Source organism: Hyla sarda, chromosome 1, assembly GCF_029499605.1.
Source record: "Hyla sarda isolate aHylSar1 chromosome 1, aHylSar1.hap1, whole genome shotgun sequence".
NCBI classification, from domain to species: Eukaryota; Metazoa; Chordata; class Amphibia; order Anura; family Hylidae; genus Hyla; species Hyla sarda.
The window spans coordinates 255,559,897-255,579,154 of record NC_079189.1 but is presented as its reverse complement, the minus strand read 5'-3'; the positions used below and the strand labels follow the sequence as shown (position 1 = coordinate 255,579,154).

The 19,258-nt window shown below is 50.5% G+C and overlaps 11 pseudogenes; all 11 read right to left on the bottom strand.

The window, feature by feature from the left end:
* Nucleotides 1–989: 989 nt before the first annotated feature.
* LOC130352014 (5S ribosomal RNA) lies at nt 990–1,109 on the bottom strand (annotated as a pseudogene).
* Nucleotides 1,110–1,191: 82 nt separating this feature from the next.
* On the bottom strand, nt 1,192–1,311 carry LOC130312983 (5S ribosomal RNA; annotated as a pseudogene).
* Nucleotides 1,312–1,595: 284 nt separating this feature from the next.
* LOC130321319 (5S ribosomal RNA) lies at nt 1,596–1,715 on the bottom strand (annotated as a pseudogene).
* A 278-nt stretch (nt 1,716–1,993) lies between these two features.
* On the bottom strand, nt 1,994–2,113 carry LOC130323136 (5S ribosomal RNA; annotated as a pseudogene).
* A 4,054-nt stretch (nt 2,114–6,167) lies between these two features.
* LOC130318503 (5S ribosomal RNA) lies at nt 6,168–6,287 on the bottom strand (annotated as a pseudogene).
* Nucleotides 6,288–6,968: 681 nt separating this feature from the next.
* On the bottom strand, nt 6,969–7,088 carry LOC130317433 (5S ribosomal RNA; annotated as a pseudogene).
* A 1,870-nt stretch (nt 7,089–8,958) lies between these two features.
* On the bottom strand, nt 8,959–9,078 carry LOC130328533 (5S ribosomal RNA; annotated as a pseudogene).
* Nucleotides 9,079–9,160: 82 nt separating this feature from the next.
* On the bottom strand, nt 9,161–9,280 carry LOC130322051 (5S ribosomal RNA; annotated as a pseudogene).
* Nucleotides 9,281–12,552: 3,272 nt separating this feature from the next.
* Nucleotides 12,553–12,672, bottom strand: LOC130329525 (5S ribosomal RNA; annotated as a pseudogene).
* Nucleotides 12,673–13,757: 1,085 nt separating this feature from the next.
* On the bottom strand, nt 13,758–13,877 carry LOC130347229 (5S ribosomal RNA; annotated as a pseudogene).
* A 3,089-nt stretch (nt 13,878–16,966) lies between these two features.
* Nucleotides 16,967–17,086, bottom strand: LOC130347610 (5S ribosomal RNA; annotated as a pseudogene).
* Nucleotides 17,087–19,258: the final 2,172 nt, after the last annotated feature.

Genomic DNA, 19,258 nt, shown 5'->3' with positions numbered 1-19,258 from the left:
ACCCGGGATTCCCACCCAGTCTCCCATGCTGGTACTTACCAGGCCCTAAGCTGGGTAGCAGTCTGCGATCTGACGAGAGCAGGCGCGTTCAGCTTAGGATGGCCGTTTACAGCTTCTTGATTTTTATATTGTGCATTTAAGCATCAATATATCCTTTTCGGAATCGGAACGGAAGGCGGCAACAGAGCAAAATGTCAACTGCACCCGGGATTCCCAGCCAGTCTCCCATGCTGGTACTTACCAGGCCCTAAGCTGGATAGCAGTCTGCGATCTGACAAGAGCAGGCGCGTTCAGCTTAGGATGGCCGTTGACAGCTCCTCGCCCTTTATACTGTGAATTTAGGCATCAATAAATCCTTTTCTGAATCTGAACGGAAGGCGGCAACAGAGCAAAATGTCAACGGCAGCCGGGATTCCCAGCCAGTCTCCCATGCTGGTACTTACCAGGCCCTAAGCTGGGTATCAATCTGCGATGTGTCGAGAGCAGGCGCGTTCAGCTTAGGATGGCCATAGACATCTTCACACCCTGTATACTGTGGATTTAAGCATCACTAAATCCTTTTCGGAATCGGAGCGTAAGGCGGCAACAGAGCAAAATGTCAACGACACTTGGGATTCCCAGCCATTCTCCCATGCTGGTACTTACCTGGCCCTAAGCTGGGTATCAGTCTGCGATCTGACGAGAGCAGGCGCGTTCAGCTTAGGATGGCCGTTGACAGCTTCACGCCTTGTATATTGTGGATTTAAGCATCAATAAATATTTTTATTAATCGGAAAGGAAGGTGGCAACGGAGCAAAATGTGAATGGCACCTTGGATTGCTAGCCAGTCTCCCATGCCGGTAACTGCCGGGCAACAGTCTGCGATCTGAGGAGAGCAGGCACGTTCAGGCTTAGGATGGCCGTTGACAGCTTCACACCCTGTATATTGTGGATTTAAGCACCAATAAATCCTTTTCCGAATCGGAGCGGAAGGCGGCAACAGATTAAAATGTCAACTGCACCTGGGATTCCCAGCCAGTCTCCCATGCTGGTACTTACCAGGCCCTAAGCTGGGTAGCAGTCTGTGATCTGACGAGAACAGGCGCATTCAGCTTAGGATGGCCGTAGACATCTTCACACCCTGTATACTGTGGATTTAAGCATCAATAAATCCTTTTCGGAATCGGAGCGGAAGGCGGCAACAGAGCAAAATGTCAACGACACCTGGGATTCCCAGCCAGTCTCCCATGCTGGTACTTACCGGGCCCTAAGCTGGGTAGCAGTCTGCGATCTGACGAGAGCAGGCGCGTTCAGCTTAGGATGGCCGTTGACAGCTTCTTGCCCTTTATACTGTGCATTTAGGCATCAATAAATCCTTTTCGGAATTGGAACGGAAGGCGGCAACAGTGCAAAATGTCAACGGCAGCCGGGATTCCCAGCCAGTGTCCCATGCCGGTACTTACCGGGCCCTAAGATCTGTACCAGTCTGCGATCTGACGAGAGCAGGCGCGTTAAGCTTAGGATGGCCGTCGACAGCTTCACACCTTGTATACTGTGGATTTAAGCATCAATAAATTCTTTTCGGAATCGGAGCGGAAGGCAGCAATAGAGCAAAATGTCAACGACACCTGGGATTCCCAGCCAGTCTCCCATGCTGGTACTTACCGGGCCCTAAGCTGGGTAGCAGTCTGCGATCTGACGAGAGCAGGCGTGTTCAGCTTAGGATGGCCGTTGACAGCTTCTTGCCCTTTATACTGTGCATTTAAGCATCAATAAATCCTTTTCCGAACGGAAGGCGGCAACAGAGCAAAATGTCAACGGCAGCCGGGATTCCCAGCCAGTGTCCCATGCCGGTACTTACCGGGCCCTAAGATCTGTACCAGTCTGCGATCTGACGAGAGCAGGCGCGTTAAGCTTAGGATGGCCGTAGACAGCTTCACACCTTGTATACTGTGGATTTAAGCATCAATAAATTATTTTCGGAATCGGAGCGGATGGCAGCAATAGAGCAAAATGTCAACGGCACCCGGGATTCCCAGCCAGTCTCCCATGCCAATACTTACCAGGCCCTAAGCTGGGTAGCAGTCTGCGATCTGACGAGAGCAGGCGCGTTCAGCTTAGGATGGCCGTTGACAGCTTCACACTTTGTATACTGTGGATTTAAGCATCAATAAATAATTTTCGGAATCGGAACAGAAACAGAGCAAAATGTCAACTGCACCCGGGATTCCCAGCCAGTCTCCCATGCTGGTACTTACCAGGCCCGAAGCTGGGTAACGGTCTGCGATCTGAGAAGAACAGGCGCATTCAGCTTAGGATGGCCGTAGACATCTTCACACCCTGTATACTGTGGATTTAAGCATCAATAAATCCTTTTCGGAATCGGAGCGGAAGGCGGCAACAGAGCAAAATGTCAACAACACCTGGGATTCCCAGCCAGTCTCTCATGCTGGCACTTACCGGGCCCTAAGCTGGGAAGCAGTCTGCGATCTGACGAGAGCAGGCGCGTTCAGCTTAGGATGGCCGTAGACAGCTTTTTGCCCTTTATACTGTGCATTTAAGCATCAATAAATCCTTTTCGGAATCGGAACGGAAGGCGGCAACAGAGCAAAATGTCAACGGCAGCCGGGATTCCCAGCCAGCCTCCCATGCCGGTACTTACCGAGCCCTAAGATCTGTACCAGTCTGCGATCAGACGAGAGCAGGCGCGTTAAGCTTAGGATGGCCGTCGACAGCTTTACACCTTGTATACTGTGGATTTAAGCATCAATAAATTATTTTCGGAATCGGAGCGGAAGGCAGCAATAGAGCAAAATGTCAACGGCACTCGGGATTCCCAGCCAGTCTCCCATGCCAGTACTTACTGCGCCCTAAGCTGGGTAGCCGTCTGCGATCTGACGAGAGCAGGCGCGTTCAGCTTAGGATGGCCATTGACAGCTTCATGCTTTTTATACTGTGCATTTAAGCATCAATAAATCCTTTTCGGAATCGGAAGGGAAGGCGGCAACAGAGCAAAATGTCAACTGCACCCGGGATTCCCAGCCAATCTCCCATGCCGGTACTTACTGGGCCCTAAGCTGGGTAGCAGTCTGCGATCTGACGAGAGCAGGCGCGTTCAGCTTAGGATGGCCGTTGACATCTTCACGCCTTGTATATTGTGGATTTAAGCATCAATAAATATTTTTTTAATCTTAGAGGAAGGCGGCAACAGAGCAAAATGTCAATGGCACCTTGGATTGCCAGACAGTCTTCCATGCCGTTAACTGCCGGGCAGCAGTCTGCGATCTGAGGAGAGCAGGCACGTTCAGGCTTAGGATAGCCGTTGACAGCTTCACACCCTGTATATTGTGGATTTAAGCATCAATAAATCCTTTTCCGAATCGGAGCAGAAACAGAGCAAAATGTCAACTGCACCCGGGATTCCCAGCCAGTCTCCCATGCTGGTACTTACCAGGCCCGAAGCTGGGTAGCAGTCTGCAATCTGACGAGAACAGGCGCATTCAGCTTAGGATGGCCGTAGACATCTTCACACCCTGTATACTGTGGATTTAAGCATCAATAAATCCTTTTCGGAATCGGAGCGGAAGGCGGCAACAGAGAAAAATGTCAATAGCACCTTGGATTGCCAGCCAGTCTCCCATGCCCGTACTTGCCGGGCAGCAGTCTGCGATCTGACAAGAACAGGCGCATTCAGCTTAGGATAGCCGTAGACGGCTTCACACCCTGTATACTGTGGATTTAAGCATCAATAAATCCTTTTCGGAATCGGAGCAAAATGTCTACAGAGCTACAGAGCAAAATGTCAACAACACCTCAGATTCCCAGCCAGTCTCCCTTGCTGGTACTTACCGGGCCCTAAGCTGGGTAGCAGTCTGCAATCTGACAAGAGCTGGCACGTTCAGCTTAGGATGGCCGTTGACAGCTTCACGCCCTTTATACTGTGCATTTAAGCATCAATAAATCCTTTTCCGAATCGGAGCGGAAGGCGGCAACAGATTAAAATGTCAAATGCACCCGGGATTCCCAGCCGGTCTCCCATGCTGGTACTTACCAGGCCCTAAGCTGGGTAGCAGTCTGCGATCTGACTAGAGCAGGCGCGCTCAGCTTAGGATGGCCTTTGACAGCTTCACGCCCTTTATACTGTGCATTTAAGCATCAATAAATCCTTTTCGGAATCGGAACGGAAGGCGGCAACAGAGCAAAATGTCAACTGCACCCGGGATTCCCAGCCAGTCTCCCATGCCGGTACTTACTGGGCCCTAAGCTGGGTAGCAGTCTGCGATCTGACGAGAGCAGGCGCGTTCAGCTTAGGATGGCCGTTGACATCTTTTCACCTTGTATATTGTGGATTTAAGCATCAATAAATATTTTTATTAATCGGAGAGGAAGGCGGCAACAGAGCAAAATGTCAATGGCACCTTGGATTGCCAGCCAGTCTCCCATGCCGGTAACTGCCGGGCAGCAGTCTGCGATCTGAAGAGAGCAGGCACGTTCAGGCTTAGGATGGCCGTTTACAGCTTCACACCCTGTGTATTGTGGATTGTGGATTTAAGCATCAATAAATCCTTTTCCGAATCGGAGCGGAAGGCGGCAACAGATTAAAATGTCAGCTGCACCCAGGATTCCCAGCCAGTCTCCCATGCTGGTACTTACCAGGCCCTAAGCTGGGTAGCAGTCTGCGATCTGACGAGAGCAGGCGCGTTCAGCTTAGGATGGCCGTTGCCAGCTTCACACTTTGTATACTGTGGATTTAAGCATCAAAAATTAATTTTCGGAATCGGAGCAGAAACAGAGCAAAACGTCAACTGCACCCGGGATTCCCAGCCAGTCTCCCATGCTGGTACTTACCAGGCCCTAAGCTGGGTAGCAGTCTGCGATCTCACGAGAGCAGGCGCGTTCAGCTTAGGATGGCCGTTGACAGCTTCACAATTTGTATACTGTGCATTTAAGCATCAATAAATCCTTTTCGGAATCGGAACGGAAGGCGGCAACAGAGCAAAATGTCAACGGCAGCCGGGATTCCCAGCCAGTGTCCCATGCCGGTACTTACCGGGCCCTAAGATCTGTACCAGTCTGCGATCTGACGAGAGCAGGCGCGTTAAGCTTAGGATGGCCGTCGACAGCTTCACACCTTGTATACTGTGGATACTGTGGATTTAAGCATCAATAAATTCTTTTCGGAATCGGAGCAATAGAGCAAAATGTCAACACAACCAGGATTCCCTGCCAGTCTCCCATGCCAGTACTTACCGGGCCTTAAGCTGGGTAGCAGTCTGCGATCTGACGAGAGCAGGCGGGTTCAGCTTAGGATGTCCATTGACAGCTTCATGCTTTTTATACTGTGCATTTAAGCATCAATAAATCCTTTTTGGAATCGGAACGGAAGGCGGCAACAGAGCAAAATGTCAACTGCACCAGGGATTCCCAGCCAGTCTCCCATGCCGGTACTTACTGGGCCCTAAGCTGGGTAGCAGTCTGCGATCTGACGAGAGCAGGCGCGTTCAGCTTAGGATGGCCGTTGACATCTTCATGCCTTGTATATTGTGGATTTAAGCATCAATAAATATTTTTATTAATCGGAGAGGAAGGCGGCAACAGAGCAAAATGTCAATGGCACCTTGGATTGCCAGCCAGTCTCCCATGCCGGTAACTGCCGGGCAGCAGTCTGCGATCTGAGGAGAGCAGGCTTGTTCAGGCTTAGGATGGCTGTTGACAGCTTCACACCCTGTATATTGTGGATTTAAGCATCATTAAATTCTTTTCCGAATCGGAGCGGAAGGCGGCAACAGATTAACATGTCAACTGCACCCGGGATTCCCAGCCAGTCTCCCATGCCAGTACTTACCGGGCCCTAAGCTGGGTAGCAGTCTGCGATCTGATGAGAGCAGGCACGTTCAGCTTAGGATGGCCATTGACAGCTTCATGCTTTTTATACTGTGCATTTCAGCATCAATAAATCCTTTTCGGAATCGGAGAGGAAGGCGGCAACAGAGCAAAATGTCAATAGCACCTTGGATTGCCAGCCAGTCTCCCATGCCCGTACTTGCCGGGCAGCAGTCTGCGATCTGACAAGAACAGGCACAATAAGCTTAGGATAGCCGTAGACGGCTTCACACCCTGTATACTGTGGATTTAAGCATCAATAAATTCTTTTCGGAATCGGAGCGGAAGGCAGCATTAGAGCAAAATGTCAACGGCGACCGGGATTCCCAGCCAGTCTCCCATGCCAGTACTTACCGGGCCCTAAGCTGGGTAGCAGTCTGCGATCTGACGAGAGCAGGCGCGTTCAGCTTAGCATGGCCATTGACAGCTTCATGCTTTTTATACTGTGTGTTTAAGCATCAATAAATCCTTTTCGGAATCGGAACGGAAGGCGGCATTAGAGCAAAATGTCAACTGCACCCGGGATTCCCAGCCAGTCTCCCATGCCGGTACTTACTGGGCCCTAAGCTGGGTAGCAGTCTGTGATCTGACGAGAGCAGGCGCGTTCAGCTTAGGATGGCCGTTGACAGCTTCACAATTTGTATACTGTGGATTTAAGCATCAATAAATAATTTTCGGAATCGGAGCAGAAACAGAGCAAAATATCAACGGCAGCTGGGATTCCCAGCCAGTCTCCCATGCTGGTACTTACCAGGCCCGAAGCTGGGTAGCAGTCTGCGATCTGACGAGAATAGGCGCATTCAGCTTAGGATGGCCGTAGACATCTTCACACCCTGTATACTGTGGTTTTAAGCATCAATAAATCCTTTTCGCAATCGGAGCGGAAGGCGGCAACAGAACAAAATGTCAACGACACCTGGTATTCCCAGCCAGCCTCCCATGCTGGTACTTACCGGGCCCTAAGATCTGTACCAGTCTGCGATCTGATGAGAGCAGGCGCGTTAAGCTTAGGATGGCCGTCGACAGCTTCACACCTTGTATACTGTGGATTTAAGCATCAATAAATTCTTTTCGGAATCGGAGCGGAAGGCAGCAATAGAGCAAAATGTCAACGACACCCGGGATTCCCAGCCAGTCTCCCATGCCAGTACTTACCGGGCCCTAAGCTGGGTAGCAGTCTGCGATCTGACGAGAGCAGGTGCGTTCAGCTTAGGATGGCCATTGACAGCTTCATGCTTTTTATACTGTGCATTTAAGCATCAATAAATCCTTTTCGGAATCGGAGAGGAAGGCGGCAACAGAGCAAAATGTCAATAGCACCTTGGATTGCCAGCCAGTCTCCCATGCCCGTACTTGCCGGGCAGCAGTCTGCGATCTGACAAGAACAGGCACATTCAGCTTAGGATAGCCGTAGACGGCTTCACACACTGTATACTGTGGATTTAAGCATCAATAAATCCTTTTCGGAATCGGAGCGGAAGGCGGCTACAGAGCAAAATGTCAACAACACCTGGGATTCCCAGCCAGTCTCCCATGCTGGTACTTACCGGGCCCTAAGCTGGGTAGCAGTCTGCGATATGACGAGAGCAGGCGCGTTCAGCTTAGGATGGCCGTTGACAGCTTCTCGCCCTTTATACTGTGCATTTAAGCATCAATAAATCCTTTTCGGAATCGGAACGGAAGGCGGCAACAGAGCAAAATGTCAACGGCAGCCGGGATTCCCAGCCAGTGTCCCATGCCGGTACTTACCGGGCCCTAAGATCTGTACCAGTCTGCGATCTGACGAGAGCAGGCGCGTTAAGCTTAGGATGGCCGTCGACAGCTTTACACCTTGTATACTGTGGATTTAAGCATCAATAAATTATTTTCGGAATCGGAGCGGAAGGCAGCAATAGAGCAAAATGTCAACGACACCCAGGATTCCCAGCCAGTCTCCCATGCCGGTACTTACTGGGCCCTAAGCTGGGTAGCAGTCTGCGATTTGACGTGAGCAGGCGCGTTCAGCTTAGGATGGCCGTTGACATCTTCACGCTTTGTATATTGTGGATTTAAGCATCAATAAATATTTTTATTAATCGGAGAGGAAGGCGGCAACAGAGCAAAATGTCAATGGCACCTTGGATTGCCAGCCAGTCTCCCATGCTGGTAACTGCCGGGCAGCAGTCTGCGATCTCAGGAGAGCAGACACGTTCAGGCTTAGGATGGCCGTTGACAGCTTCACACCCTGTATATTGTGGATTTAAGCATCAATAAATCCTTTTCTGAATCGGAGCGGAAGGCGGCAACAGATTAAAATGTCAACTGCACCTGGGATTCCCAGCCAGTCTCCCATGCTGGTACTTACCAGGCCCTAAGCTGGGTAGCAGTCTGCAATCTGACGAGAGCAGGCGCGTTCATCTTAAGATGGCCGTTGACAGCTTCAAACTTTGTATACTGTGGATTTAAGCATCAATAAATAATTTTCGGAATCGGAGCAGAAACAGAGCAAAAAGTCAACTGCACCCGGGATTCCCAGCCAGTCTCCCATGCTGGTACTTACCAGGCCCGAAGCTGGGTAGCAGTCTACGTTCTGACGAGAACAGGCGCATTCAGCTTAGGATGGCCGTAGACATCTTCACACCCTGTATACTGTGGATTTAAGCAACAATAAATCCTTTTCGGAATCGGAGCATAAGGCGGCAACAGAGCAAAATGTCAACGACACCTGGGATTCCCAGCCAGTCTCCCATGCTGGTACTTACCGTGCCCTAAGCTGGGTAGCAGTCTGCGATCTGCCGAGAGCAGGCGTGTTCAGCTTAGGATGGCCGTTGACAGCTTCTCGCCCTTTATTCTGTGCATTTAAGCATCAATAAATCCTTTTCGGAATCGGAACGGAAGGCGGCAACAGAGCAAAATGTCAACGGCAGCCGGGATTCCCAGCCAATGTCCCATGCCGGTACTTACCGGGCCCTAAGATCTGTACCAGTCTGCGATCTGACGAGAGCAGGCACGTTAAGCTTAGGATGGCCGTCGACAGCTTCACACCTTGTATACTGTGGATTTAAGCATCAATAAATTGTTTTCGGAATCGGAGCGGAAGGCAGCAATAGAGCAAAATGTCAACGGCACCTGGGATTCCCAGCCAGTCTCCCATGCTGGTACTTACCGGGCCCTAAGCTGGGTAGCAGTCTGCGATCTGACGAGAGCAGGTGCGTTCAGCTCAGGATGGCCTTTGACAGCTTCTCGCCCTTTATACTGTGGATTTAAGCATCAATAATATCTTTTCGGAATCGGAGCGGAAGGCAGCAATAGAGCAAAATGTCAACGGCACCCGGGATTCCCAACCAGTCTCCCATGCCAGTACTTACCGGGCCCTAAGCTGGGTAGCAGTCTGCGATCTGACGAGAGCAGGCGCGTTCAGCTTAGGATGGCCATTGACAGATTCATGCTTTTTATACTGTGCATTTAAGCATCAATAAATCCTTTTCAGAATCGGAGAGGAAGGCGGCAACAGAGCAAAATGTTAATAGCACCTTGGATTGCCAGCCAGTCTCCCATGCCCGTACTTGCCGGGCAGCAGTCTGCGATCTGACAAGAACAGGCACATTCAGCTTAGGATAGCCGTAGACGGCTTCACACACTGTATACTGTGGATTTAAGCATCAATAAATCCTTTTCGGAATTGGAGCGGAAGGCGGCTACAGAGGAAAATGTCACCAACACCTGGGATTCCCATCCTGTCTCCCATGCTGGTACTTACCGGGCCCTAAGCTGGGTAGCAGTTTGCGATATGACGAGAGCAGGCGCGTTCAGCTTAGGATGGCCGTTGACAGTTTCACGCCCATTATACTGTGCATTTAAGCATCAATAAATATTTTTATTAATCGGAGAAGAAGGCGGCAACAGAGCAAAATGTCAATGGCACCTTGGATTACCAGCCAGTCTCCCATGCCGGTATCTGCCGGGCAGCAGTCTGCGATCTGAGGAGAGCAGGCACGTTCAGGCTTAGGATAGCCGTTGACAGCTTCACACCCTGTATATTGTGGATTTAAGCATCAATAAATCCTTTTCCGAATCGGAGCGGAAGGCGGCAACAGATTAAAATGTCAACTGCACCCGGGATTCCCAGCCAGTCTCCCATGCTGGTACTTACCGGGCCCTAAGCTGGGTAGCAGTCTGCGATCTGACGAGAGCAGGCGCGTTCAGCTTAGGATTGCCGTTGACAGCTTCTCGCCCTTTATACTGTGCATTTAAGCATCAATAAATCCTTTTCGGAATCGGAACGTAAGGCGGCAACAGAGCAAAATGTCAACGGCAGCCGGGATTCCCAGCCAGTGTCCCATGCCGGTACTTACCGGGCCCTAAGCTGGGTAGCAGTCTGCGATCTGACGAGAGCAGGCACGTTCAGCTTCGGATGGCCGTTGACATTTTCTCGCCTTGTATATTGTGGATTTAAGCATCAATAAATCCTTTTCCGAATCGGAGCGGAAGGTGGCAACAGATTAAAATGTCAACTGCACCCGGGATTCCCAGCCAGTCTCCCATGCTGGTACTTACCAGGCCCGAAGCTGGGTAGCAGTCTGCGATCTGACGAGAACAGGCGCATTCAGATTAGGATGGCCATAGACATCTTCACACCCTGTATACTGTGGATTTAAGCATCAATAAATCCTTTTCGGAATCGGAGCGGAAGGCGGCAACAGAACAAAATCTCAACGACACCTGGGATTCCCAGCCAGTCTCCCATGCTGGTACTTACCGGGCCCTAAGCTGGGTAGCAGTCTGCGATCTGACGAGAGCAGGCTCGTTCAGCTTAGGATGGCCGTTGACAGCTTCTCGTCCTTTATACTGTGCATTTAAGCATCAATAAATCCTTTTCGGAATCGGAAACGGAAGGCGGCAACAGAGCAAAATGTCAACGGCAGCTGAGATTCCCAGCCAGTGTCTCATGCCGGTACTTACCGGGCCCTAAGATCTGTACCAGTCTGCGATCTGACAAGAGCAGGCGCGTTAAGCTTAGGATGGCCGTCGACAGCTTCACACCTTGTATACTGTGGATTTAAGCATCAATAAATTCTTTTCGGAATCGGAGCGGAAGGCAGCAATAGAGCAAAATGTCAACAACACCTGGGATTCCAAGCCAGTCTCCCATGCTGATACTTACCGGGCCCTAAGCTGAGTAGCAGTCTGCGATCTGACGAGAGCAGGCACGTTCAGCTTAGGATGGCCGTTAACAGCTTCACGCCCTTTATACTGTGCATTTAAGCATCAATAAATCATTTTCTGAATCGGAGCGGAAGGTGGCAACAGAGCAAAATGTCAACTGCACCCGGGATTCCCAGCCAGTCTCCCATTCCGGTACTTACTGGGCCCTAAGCTGGGTAGCAGTCTGCGAGAGCAGGCAGACTGACGAGAGCAGGCACGTTCAGCTTAGGATGTCCGTTGACATCTTTATGCCTTGTATATTGTGGATTTAAGCATCAATAAATATTTTTATTAATCGGAGAAGAAGGCGGCAACAGAGCAAAATGTCAATGGCACCTTGGATTGCCAGCCAGTCTCCCACGCTGGTATCTGCCGGGCAGCAGTCTGCGATCTGAGGAGAGAAGACACGTTCAGCTTAGGATGGCCGTTGACAGCTTCACACACTGTATATTGTGGATTTAAGCATCAATAAATCCTTTTCTGAATCGGAGCGGAAGGCGACAACAGATTAAAATGTCAACTACACCCGGGATTCCCACCCAGTCTCCCATGCTGGTACTTAGCAGGCCCTAAGCTGGGTAGCAGTCTGCGATCTGACGAGAGCAGGCGCGTTCAGCTTAAGATGGCCGTTGACAGCTTCACAATTTGTATACTGTGGATTTAAGCATCAATAAATAATTTTCGGAATCGGAGCAGAAACAGAGCAAAATGTCAACTGCACCCGGGATTCCCAGCCAGTCTCCCATGCTGGTACTTACCAGGCCCGAAGCTGGGTAGCAGTCTGCGATCTGACGAGAACAGGCGCATTCAGCTTAGGATGGCCGTAGACATATTCATACCCTGTATACTGTGGATTTAAGCATCAATAAATCCTTTTCGGAATCGGAGCGGAAGGCGGCTACAGAGCAAAATGTCAACAACACCTGGGATTCCCAGCCAGTCTCCCATGCTTGTACTTACCGGGCCCTAAGCTGGGTAGCAGTCTGCGATCTGACGAGAGCAGGCACGTTCAGCTAAGGATGGCCGTTGACAGCTTCATGCCCTTTATACTGTGCATTTAAGCATCAATAAATCATTTTCTGAATCGGAGGGGAAGGTGGCAACAGAGCAAAATGTCAACTGCACCTGAAATTCCCAGCCAGTCTCCCATGCTGGTACTCACCGGGCCCTAAGCTGGGTAGCAGTCTGCGATCTGACGAGAGCAGGCACGTTCAGCTTAGGATGGCCGTTGACATCTTTACGCCTTGTATATTGTGGATTTAAGCATCAATAAATATTTTTATTAATCGGAGAAGAAGGCGGCAACAGAGCAAAATGTCAATGGCACCTTGGATTGCCAGCCAGTCTCCCATGCCGGTATCCGCCGGGCAGCAGTCTGCGATCTGAGGAGAGCAGGCACGTTCAGGCTTAGGATGGCCGTTGACAGCTTCACACCCTGTATATTGTGGATTTAAGCATCAAAAGATCCTTTACCGAATTGGATCGGAAGGCGGCAACAGATTAAAATGTCAACTGCACCTGGGATTCCCAGCCAGTCTCCCATGCTGGTACTTACCAGGCCCTAAGCTGGGTAGCAGTCTGCGATCTGACGAGAGCAGGCGCGTTCAGCTTAGGATGGCCGTTGACAGCTTCACCCTTTGTATACTGTGCATTTAAGCATCAATAAATCCTTTTCGGAATCGGAACGGAAGGCGGCAACAGAGCAAAATGTCAACGGCAGCCGGGATTCCCAGCCAGTGTCCTATGCCGGTACTTACCGGGCCCTAAGATCTGTACCAGTCTGCGATCTGACGAGAGCAGGCGCGTTAAGCTTAGGATGGCCGTCGACAGCTTTACACCTTGTATACTGTGGATTTAAGCATCAATAAATTATTTTCGGAATCGGAGCGGAAGGCAGCAAAAGAGCAAAATGTCAACGGCACCAGGGATTCCCAGCCAGTCTCCCATGCCAGTACTTACCGCGCCCTAAGCTGGGTAGCCGTCTGCGATCTGACGAGAGCAGGCACGTTCAGCTTAGGATGGCCATTGACAGCTTCATGCTTTTTATACTGTGCATTTAAGCATCAATAAATCCTTTTCGGAATCAGAAGGGAAGGCGGCAACAGAGCAAAATGTCAACTGCACCCGGGATTCCCAGCCAGTCTCCCATGCCGGTACTTACTGGGCCCTAAGCTGGGTAGCAGTCTGCGATCTGACGAGAGCAGGCGCGTTCAGCTTAGGATGGCCGTTGACATCTTCACGCCTTGTATATTGTGGATTTAAGCATCAATAAATCCTTTTCTGAATCGGAGCGGAAGGCGGCAACAGATTAAAATGCCAACTGCACCCGGGATTCCCAGCCAGTCTCCCATGCTGGTACTTACCAGGCCCTAAGCTGGGTAGCAGTCTGCGACCTGACGAGAGCAGGCGTGTTCAGCTTAAGATGGCCGTTGGCAGCTTCACAATTTGTATACTGTGGATTTAAGCATCAATAAATAATTTTCGGAATCGGAGCAGAAACAGAGCAAAATGTCAACTGCACCCGGAATTCCCAGCCAGTCTCCCATGCTGGTACTTACCAGGCCCGAAGCTGGGTAGCAGTCTGCGATCTGACGAAAACAGGCAAATTCAGCTTAGGATGGCCGTAGACATCTTCACACCCTGTATACTGTGGATTTAAGCATCAATAAATCCTTTTCGGAATCGGAGCGGAAGGCGGAAACAGAGCAAAATGTCAACGACACCTGGGATTCCCAGCAAGTCTCCCATGCTGGTACTTACCGGGCCCTAAGCTGGGTAGCAGTCTGCAATCTGACGAGAGCAGGCGCGTTCAGCTTAGGATGGCCGTTGACAGCTTCTCGCTCTTTATACTGTGCATTTAGGCATCAATAAATCCTTTTCGGAATTGGAACGGAAGGCGGCAACAGAGCAAAATGTCAACGGCAGCCGGGATTCCCAGCCAGTTTCCCATGCCGGTACTTACCGGGCCCTAAGATCTGTACCAGTCTGCGATCTGACGAGAGCAGGCGCGTTAAGCTTAGGATGGCCGTCGACAGCTTCACACTTTGTATACTGTGGATTTAAGCATCAATAAATTCTTTTCGGAATCGGAGCGGAAGTCAGCAATAGAGCAAAATATCAACGGCACCCGGGATTCCCAGCCAGTCTCCCATGCCAGTACTTACCGGGTCCTAAGCTGGGTAGCAGTCTGCGATCTGACAAGAGCAGGCGCGTTCAGCTTAGGATGGCCGTTGACATCTTCACGCCTTGTATACTGTGGATTTAAGCATCAATAAATATTTTTTTTAATCGGAGAGGAAGGCGGCAACAGATCAAAATGTCAATAGCACCTTGGATTGCCAGCCAGTCTCCCATGCCCGTACTTGCCGGGCAGCAGTCTGCGATCTGACAAGAACAGGCGCATTCAGCTTAGGATAGCTGTAGACGGCTTCACACCCTGTATATTGTGGATTTAAGCATCAATAAATCCTTTTCGGAATCGGAGCAAAATGTCTACAGAGCTACAGAGCAAAATGTCAACAACACCTGAGATTCCCAGCCAGTCTCCAATGCTGGTACTTACCGGGCCCTAAGCTGGGTAGCAGTCTGCGATCTGACGAGAGCAGGCGCGTTCAGCTTAGGATGGCCGTTAACAGCTTCACGCCCTTTATACTGTGCATTTAAGCATCAATAAATCCTTTTCCGAATCGGAGCAGAAGGCGGCAACAGATTAAAATGTCAACTGCACCCAGGATTCCCAGCTAGTCTCCCATGCTGGTACTTACCAGGCCCTAAGCTGGATAACAGGCTGCGATCTGACGAGAGCAGGCGCGTTCAGCTTAGGATGGCCGTTGACAGCTTCACACTTTGTCTACTGTGCATTTAAGCATCAATAAATCCTTTTCGGAATCGGAACGGAAGGCGGCAACAGAGCAAAATGTCAACGGCACCCGGGATTCCCAGCCAGTGTCCCATGCCGGTACTTACCGGGCCCTAAGATCTGTACCAGTCTGCGATCTGACGAGAGCAGGCGCGTTAAGCTTAGGATGGCCGTCGACAGCTTCACACCTTGTATACTGTGGATTTAAGCATCAATAAATTATTTTCGGAATCGGAGCGGAAGGCAGCAATAGAGCAAAATGTCAACGGCAACCGGGATTCCCAGCCAGTCTCCCATGCCAGTACTTACCAGGCCCTAAGCTGGGTAGCAGCTTGCGATCTGACGAGAGCAGGCGCGTTCAGCTCAGGATGGCCATTGACAGCTTCATGCTTTTTATACTGTGCATTTAAGCATCAATAAATCCTTTTCCGAATCGGAGCGGAAGGCGGCAACAGATTAAAATGTCAACTGCACCCAGGATTCCCAGCTAGTCTCCCATGCTGGTACTTACCAGGCCCTAAGCTGGATAACAGTCTGCAGTCTGACGAGAACAGGCGCGTTCAGCTTAGGATGGCCGTTGACAGCTTCACACCTTTTGTATACTGTGGATTTAAGCATCAATAAATAATTTTCGGAATCGGAGCAGAAACAGAGCAAAATGTCAACTGCACCCGGGATTCCCAGCCAGTCTCCCATGCTGGTACTTACCAGGCCCGAAGCTGGGTAGCAGTCTGCGATCTGACGAGAGCAGGCGCAATCAGCTTAGGATGGCCGTTGACAGCTTCTTGCCCTTTATACTGTGCATTTAAGCATCAATAAATCCTTTTCGGAATCGGAACGGAAGGCGGCAACAGAGCAAAATGTCAACGGCAGCCGGGATTCCCAGCCAGTGTCCCATGCCGGTACTTATCGGGCCCTAAGATCTGTACCAGTCTGCGATCTGACGAGACCAGGCGCGTTAAGCTTAGGATGGCCGTCGACAGCTTCACACCTTGTATACTGTGGATTTAAGCATCAATAAATTATTTTCGGAATCGGAGCAGAAGGCAGCAATAGAGCAAAATGTCAACGGCACCCGGGATTCCCAGCCAGTCTCCCATGCCAGTACTTACCGGGCCCTAAGCTGGGTAGCCGTCTGCGATCTGAAAAGAGCAGGCACGTTCAGCTTAGGATGGCCATTGACAGCTTCATGCTTTTTATACTGTGCATTTAAGCATCAATAAATCCTTTTCGGAATCGGAACGGAAGGCGGCAACAGAGCAAAATGTCAACTGCACCCGGGATTCCCAGCCAGTCTCCCATGCCGATACTTACTGGGCCCTAAGCTGGGTAGCAGTCTGCGATCTGACGAGAGCAGGCGCGTTCAGCTTAGAATGGCCGTTGACATCTTCACGACTTGTATATTGTGGATTTAAGCATCAATAAATATTTTTATTAATCGGAGAGGAAGGCGGCAACAGAGCAAAATGTCAATGGCACCTTGGATTGCCAGCCAGTCTCCCATGTCGGTAACTGCCAGGCAGCAGTCTGCGATCTGACAAGAACAGGCACATTCAGCTTAGGATAGCCGTAGACGGCTTCACACCCTGCATACTGTGGATTTAAGCATCAATAAATCCTTTTCGGAATCGAAGCGGAAGGCGGCTACAGAGCAAAATGTCAACAACACCTGGGATTCCAAGCCAGTCTCCCATGCTGGTACTTACCGGGCCCTAAGCTGGGTAGCAGTCTGCGATCTGACGAGTGCAGGCGCGTTCAGCTTAGGATGGCCGTTGACAGCTTCACACCCTGTATACTGTGGATTTAAGCATCAATAAATCCTTTTCCGAATCGGCGCAGAAGGCGGCAACAGATTAAAATGTCAACTGCACACGGGATTCTCAGCCAGTCTCCCATGCTGGTACTTACCAGGCCCTAAGCTGGGTGTCAGTCTGCGATCTGACGAGAGCAGGCGCGTTCAGCTTAGGATGGCCGTTGACAGCTTCACACTTTGTATACTGTGTATTTAAGCATCAATAAATCCTTTTCGGAATCGGAAACGGAGGCGGCAACAGAGCAAAATGTCAACGGCACCCGGGATTCCCAGCCAGTCTCCCATGCCAGTACTTACCGGGCCCTAAGCTGGGTAGCAGTCTGCGATCTGACGAGAGCAGGCGCGTTCAGCTTAAGATGGCCATTGACATCTTCACGCCTTGTATACTGTGGATTTAAGCATCAATAAATATTTTTTTTAATCGGAGAGGAAGGCGGCAACAGAGCAAAATGTCAATAGCACCTTGGATTGCCAGCCAGTCTCCCCTGCCCGTACTTGCCGGGCAGCAGTCTGCGATCTGACAAGAACAGGCGCATTCAGCTTAGGATAGCCGTAGACGGCTTCACACCCTGTATATTGTGGATTTAAGCATCAATAAATCCTTTTCGGAATCGGAGCAAAATGTCTACAGAGCTACAGAGCAAAATGTCAACAACACCTGAGATTCCCAGCCAGTCTCCCATGCTGGTACTTACCGGGCCCTAAGCAGGGTAGCAGTCTGCGATCTGACGAGAGCAGGCGCGTTCAGCTTAGGATGGCCGTTGACAGCTTCACGCCCTTTATACTGTGCATTTAAGCATCAATAAATCCATTTCCGAATCGGAGCAGAAGGCGGCAACAGATTAAAATGTCAACTGCACCCTGGATTCCCAGCCAGTCTCCCATGCTGGTACTTACCAGGCCCTAAGCTGGGTAGCAGTCTGCGATCTGACGAGAGCAGGCACGTTCAGCTTAGGATGGCCGTTGACAGCTTCTTGCCCTTTATACTGTGCATTTAAGCATCAATAAATCCTTTTCGGAATCGGAACGGAAGGCGGCAACAGAGCAAAATGTCAACGGCAGCCGGGATTCCCAGCCAGTGTCCCATGCCGGTACTTATCGGGCCCTAAGATCTGTACCAGTCTGCGATCTGACGAGAGCAGGCGCGTTAAGCTTAGGATGGCCGTCGACAGCTTCACACCTTGTATACTGTGGATTTAAGCATCAATAAATTATTTTCGGAATCGGAGCAGAAGGCAGCAATAGAGCAAAATGTCAACGGCACCCGGGATTCCCAGCCAGTCTCCCATGCCAGTACTTACCGGGCCCTAAGCTGGGTAGCCGTCTGCGATCTGAAAAGAGCAGTGACGTTCAGCTTAGGATGGCCATTGACAGCTTCATGCTTTTTATACTGTGCATTTAAGCATCAATAAATCCTTTTCGGAATCGGAACGGAAGGCGGCAACAGAGCAGAATGTCAACAACACCTGAGATTCCCAGCCAGTCTCCCATGCTGGTACTTACCGGGCCCTAAGCAGGGTAGCAGTCTGCGATCTGACGAGAGCAGGCGCGTTCAGCTTAGGATGGCCGTTGACAGCTTCACGCCCTTTATACTGTGCATTTAAGCATCAATAAATCCATTTCCGAATCGGAGCGGAAGGCGGCAACAGATTAAAATGTCAACTGCACCCGGGATTCCCAGCCAGTCTCCCATGCTGGTACTTACCAGGCCCTAAGCTGGGTAGCAGTCTGCGATCTGACGAGACCAGGCGCGTTCAGCTTAGGATGGCGGTTGACAGCTTCACACTTTGTATACTGTGCATTTAAGCATCAATAAATCCTTTTCGGAATCGGAACGGAAGGCGGCAACAGAGCAAAATGTCAACAGCAGCCGGGATTCCCAGCCAGTGTCCCATGCCGGTACTTACAGGCCCTAAGATCTGTACCAGTCTGCGATCTGACGAGAGCAGGCGCGTTAAGCTTAGGATGGCTGTTGACAGCTTCACACCTTGTATACTGTGGATTTAAGCATCAATAAATTATTTTCGGAATCGGAGCAATAGAGCAAAATGTCAACGGCAACAGGGATTCTCAGCCAGTCTCCCATGCCAGTACTTACCGGGCCCTAAGCTGGGTAGCAGTCTGCGATCTGACGAGAGCAGGCGCGTTCAGCTTAGGATGGCCATTGACAGCTTCATGCTTTTTATACTGTGCATTTAAGCATCAATAAATCCTTTTCGGAATCGGAAACGGAAACGGAAACGGAGGCGGCAACAGAGCAAAATGTCAACGGCACCCGGGATTCCCAGCCAGTCTCCCATGCCAGTACTTACCGGGCCCTAAGCTTGGTAGCAGTCTGCGATCTGACGAGAGCAGGCGCGTTCAGCTTAAGATGGCCGTTGACATCTTCACGCTTTGTATACTGTGGATTTAAGCATCAATAAATATTTTTTTTAATCGGAGAGGAAGGCGGCAAAAGAGCAAAATGTCAATAGCACCTTGGATTGCCAGCCAGTCTCCCCTGCCCGTACTTGCCGGGCAGCAGTCTGCGATCTGACAAG